A 5,816-nucleotide genomic window follows, 5' to 3' on the forward strand; every position below is an offset into this window, starting at 1 on the left:
ATTTTATCTATTCAGATTCGTTCATAACTGGTTTTACACACCAGAAGCCTTCGTTTAAAAATGGAGTTTTAATATTATTGCAGAAGATGCTAATGAATTCATTCAAATTTATATTTGAAAAAGTTTTGATAAATTCTGAGGAATAGAAAATGTACCGTCGGTGTACCTGAAGTAAATTTAAAGAATATGACTAAGTTATCAATATTGTACAGCATAATAAAACATTTTTAATTTGAATTACTCTCCATGAGGAATATTTTCCGATGATAAAAAAAACAATTAATTAAATCTGTCAAGTTTCTTTAAAAACGGAAAACAATTCTTCACCGTGGACGATTTACCCTCTTTATTTTCTTGTCGGCAAACTGGACCTGGAGGTCGGCAAACTATATTTTACACAGGAAACTACAGATGTTAGACCACATGTACAATATAAGCGGAGCTGGAAATTACAATCGGTGAGTAGAAATGAATAATATTTTAAAGCATGTCTATCGAATAATCATGGATCCAAGATTTTGAAGGGAAAATGTGCACATTTGTTCTTCCTACAGACAGGCTATGAATCGACGATCTATATCACCAAACTCGTGCATAGTTGCATGTTCCAAGGCAAAGTTAGGATTTGGGCTTGGAAAAGTTGTGCATCATTGAAATTCATGTTTGACACCATTCCCCCTCCCCCTTTTATCATGTGTATGTCATTTAATCCCTTATTTACTTTGCATACATCACCCCAAGGGTGACAAGGTCAAGGGAATAAAAAAAGGTTACTCTTGATCTTCATCGTCTTACTGTTAAATTCTAACATGTGGGGCATTGGTTAACTTTTGTTGTGCGGGATGACCTTTTACAGGACCTATACATCATGTACATATTGTATGTTAATGTATTGTTAACTCTGGTCTTAAATTTGCATGAAATACTTGTCACTGGACTTCTTATAACCAACAACCAACCAATCTTTACATGTACATATCCATATAATTGTGTTACTAATGCTGGATTACAAGTATTTCCCTGGTTTTGCTTTATCAGCTGATAGTTTTCGTTCTATTAAGAATGCATTGTGACGTCACAATTTCCATTGAAAAAACATGCATAGTACAAATTAATATGACGGTGTATGAAAACATATGATCTGACCATAAAATTTTATGAAAAGTATTAATTTTAGTGACTTATTTAGCAAGTAACTTAGTATGCATTTTCATTCAATTTTTAAATAATTCCCAAATCATGGACAACAAAACATGAATATATTTGATAATATAAGGCATTGAAAGTGAATATGTCATGTATGTATTAGCATTGATTAGATGGTTCAAAATAACATTAATCATCAAAATTAAACAATATTATTAAATTAATGTTCCTGAAACCATGCACAGATTCAAAACAGTTGCCATTTAAACACAGTTGATTAAACAAAATGTGCTAATTCAATTAGTAATTCTTTCATCATGTACTTAAAGATTCATATTGAACAAGGGTTGTGGAGGTTGTTGCATCTTTTCTCAAAATGAATAATTACAATGAATAAAATATCTATAAATATGTCATCATGTTAATTGCTACATGTACATGATTTTAAGTTAAAAAGAAATAAAAAACATATTAAAAGAGCAAAGTGAGCATCATAATTATATTCTTTTTAGATTTAACATAGAATATTAAATCACTATAAATTTGTAAATACTTTGAACCTAAACTATATATTTTGATTTTTCATGTGAAATTTTTATATAAATTGTGCCCTCTGGTTAGTCAAAATTCATTTATGCCATAAATGTTATCTAGTAGTAACATTCAAGGGTCTTTTTATTTATTCCACCATTAAAATGATTAAAGGACTTTCTATTCATGAGTCAAATTTGTGTGTTAAATTGTGTTTTGGTTACTTTATTGTTGCCTTACTGTTGGGTTGCTGCATCATTGATATAAAAATATATCCCACATCTCCTTTCATCATGTGCATTCACATCTGACTGCAGATTTTTTGCCTTTTCTACATAATTATTTTATGTTTAACATTCAATATGTGGGGAAAACATAACAAAAATATCTATCTGTAAGCATATTTTTTTTTTATCTAAACATGGTATAAACTTTTTTAAAGTATTTTATGAAGCTCAAAATATTTTTATAGATATTGTAGTATCAAGTAAGTTGTCATAAAATTTACTGTGTTAACTGCATTGTATGTCCAATAATTTAGTTTAAAAATACCTTTTACTCAAATTCAAAATAAATAATTAAAATTTATGTATTTACTGAACATGAATTCATGACCATGCAAATGTGACATTAAAATAGGTAATAATCAGGATGTTAACACTGGATAGGTAATAATCAGGAATTCTTATATACATATTATAGCTAATATACAGATTAAGACACACAATAGTTTATTGCCTTGGGGAGGAATTTTAAACTGTCATGGGTATATATTGAAGATGATTTTATAATGATGTTCACAAATTATAATTGTCCTCTTCAAAATTTTGATAAATATTTCAAAATAAATTGTAATTTAAGAAAAATATGAATCAGCAGGATATAATATTATTTTGGATACAAAAAATGCATATTTTAAAAGTTATCTGAGTATTGATTTATCAAAATAAAATTGGGTAAATAACTAAAATAAAATAAAGAAAGTGTTGTCTGAGCTGCAAAGCATTATTTAATACAAGCTGTCATAAGGAAAAAGTATACAGGGTAACACAAAAGATGTAAAATTAAACTCAAGGATTTAAAACATTAACCAGTCAGGGGACTTTTTGAAATAAGTGATTTTTAAGTCACTTATTTAAGTAGCAAATTGAAAGTTTTGTCACAAATTGTGATTTTGTAGTTTTACCAAAATTTTAAACACGTAGGTTTACATAATATCTTTTCATTAGTAAAATTGAAAAAAAATGAACTTTTTGCTTCTTTTAAGCAGCAAGGTTTATGCCTTTGATGCAATCATTTAGCTGCAAATTCTATTTTAGTTGAAAAAATGCTATAAAAATGGCTTTACATAATGAACTGATACTTTCTTAACAGATTTTTCTCAGCAGTGCCACTGTGGGAGTATTTGCCCTGTAAAATTCAAGGTTTCATCTTATAAATTATGTAAAAAAATTCTACTGTTCACGATAAAAATTTCACTGTTCGGGGTGTTGAAATTAGTAGGGGTTATTAAAAGAAATGATTTTTTGGAAGGAAATTGAGGTATGATACTTAAACAAGTGATTTTTATGTCATTATCCTAGATTTAGTACAAGGTCATCACCTGACATGACCGGGTCATCCTATCAACACAGATGTTGGTTTTGATAAATTTAGCAACATAATTAGCCCCTGGATCAATAGTATTCTATATTTAAAGCTACAATAAAATTAAATCACTTAGGCTAGTGATTAATTTGTACTACATGTACTTAAATAGGTGATTATTAAAGAAAAACAACTCTTACTTCCAACCTTTATGGTCATAATGTTACTTGAATCAGTGATTTAGAAAAGCGCTCATTTAAGTAAGTCCCCTGACTGTTAACAGGGAGGGTTAAGCCTTGGAACAGTATAAATATCATCCTGATTAACCTTCGGACAAAGATTCTACATTTACATCACAAAGGTTTATTCATTATATGCACTTGACAAAGGGAAAGTCAATAGCATCTATATAGTAACAGTGCATTTATTTATTTAATTATTTTTTTCATTCTTTAAACTTTTCTCTGTAGTATCAATTTATTTCATATTAACATGAACAAAAGCAATAACCTGTTGTGTTTTAGAGAGGAATAACTATGTCCATGATGTCTGACTTTAAAGAATTGATGAAATAAAGTATGGTGTGAGCCTCAATAAGACAGTAACCCTTCAATGAAAGTACACAGTCACACATAAAAAATCATTAATGTAGAAAAAAGACCATACATAGAATTTAGACCCACTAAAAAGATTTATTCTTCTTGTTTAAAATTGGGACTTAAAAATATAATTGTATAAGTCCTAGAAATTTTTTCGTCAATCAAATGAGGATTGCTAGTTTTCATCTAGGTAGATACAGTTATTGTAATTGACTTTCTTCTAAGTACCGTACAATGTATATAGTATTATGTTAGCTAAAATTTTACTGTACTTTAGTCTCAATGTATATTTTTTTTTGTAGATTCATATTGGCTTGAGCATGATTCCCACTTAGAATATGAAGCCTGCTACATGTGCACTTTGATGCATAGGACATATAGATGTCACTGAGTCACTCTTATAGCTGCAAATTGTGAAACAGTGGATTAATTCATTATTTTGTGCTAGTTATTTATTGTTTTTGGAAATAATGAATAGCACTTGCAGCATTATTCCATGATGATGATGACTTGTGATGTTAGGATTAAATTGGACAAGAAAAAAAATTGTGCATTGTACAAATAGGAAACTTACAAATTGTATTAAAGGAGGACCACAGTACTGGATGACTAAATAACTTGGATAATCATGATAATTATTCATTTGGTATATCAATAATGAATTTGGAATAACAAGATTTCATAGTTTCAGTGCATATTAATAGTGCAATCATACATTGTATCTGAATTCCATGAATACTTTGGATAATTATTCATTTGAAATAGCCATTTGGAATAATGAAAATTCCTAGTTTCAGTGAATATTAATAATAATAGTGCATAATATCTGAATTCATGAATACTTTAGTGGATAATCAGTCATTTTAATATAATAACAATTTGGATATAATGTGAATTTCTAGTTTCAGTGAAATTTACAACACAGTGCATGTATAAATCGCATCCGAAGTTTATGTTGGCATTGCAATTGTTAACTACCACCAGGGTGTGTAAAAAGACCTTAACCACCCATGAGGGTCTCTCGTAGTCGGTCACAGTTGTTAAGTGTCAAATGACTGCTTGCTGTACTTAAAGTCTGAATTAGAATTAAATAAAAATCTAAATTAGTGCCCAAGCATATTAAACAAATAAACCATGTACTTCAAAGTATAATTTTATAGTCCCGCCTACAACAAAAGTTGATGTATGCAAGAAATAGGTATTACAATCTGGCAGCGGCTACAGCCAGTCAGGGGTACTACTTGTACAAGTAATTTTTATTTACTTGAAGAAGTAATATTAATATACTTATATAAGTAAATTTGTAGGATACTTATACAAGTGTATTTTATTTACTTGTATAGGTAAAAAAAAAATTGCCTTAGTTATGTCCCTTAGACATTCAGATTTTTTTACTTATATAAGTGAAAAAGTCATCCTATCTTCTTTTCTTGAATTCTTAGGACTTCTTTGCTCTAATAGAATTTTAAATTGTCTGTCTTTTGCAGATGTCTTTACTAATCATTTAAGTGTAATTTCATGAACAATGAAAATCTCATTTGTCTGTTATCTTCCGAACACTGCTCATTTACAAGCCCCCAAGGAGCAATTTTTGAAGGACTTGCACAAATACTTAAGATCTTTGTGCAATCAGTTTCTTTGTTGAATTAATGAGATGAAACATTGAGCTCTAATAAAAAGTTATGAGCTATCCTGGGAAAAATCATTAAAGGCATGTTTTTACATCTCAAACTTGAGAATTTTTGTGGGGTTGTAAAAAAAAATTACTTATACAAGTGAATTTTTGAGAAAATTAAGGGGAGATTATTCAAACATTATAGTTAACTTATATCATGTATAGAAGTATATTTTTTTTACCTCTTCAAGTAAATAAAGATTACTTGTACAAGTAGTATCCCTGACTGACAGCGTAACCTATTTGTATAAAGCTTCACTAGGTACATTTTTGAAGCT

At 29.1% G+C, this 5,816-nt stretch overlaps 1 long non-coding RNA gene across 1 annotated transcript; it reads left to right on the forward strand.

Annotated features, from left to right (window-relative positions):
• The first annotated feature begins 283 nt into the window (after positions 1–283).
• LOC127722973 (uncharacterized) lies at positions 284–5,002 on the forward strand. The gene is made up of 2 exons (XR_007991768.1): positions 284–458; positions 4,166–5,002. It is a non-coding gene; the product is annotated as an uncharacterized LOC127722973 (long non-coding RNA).
• The last annotated feature ends 814 nt before the right edge of the window (positions 5,003–5,816 follow it).

The sequence above is a fragment of the Mytilus californianus genome, unplaced genomic scaffold (genome assembly GCF_021869535.1).
Source record: "Mytilus californianus isolate M0D057914Y unplaced genomic scaffold, xbMytCali1.0.p SCAF_13, whole genome shotgun sequence".
Classification (NCBI taxonomy): domain Eukaryota; kingdom Metazoa; phylum Mollusca; class Bivalvia; order Mytilida; family Mytilidae; genus Mytilus; species Mytilus californianus.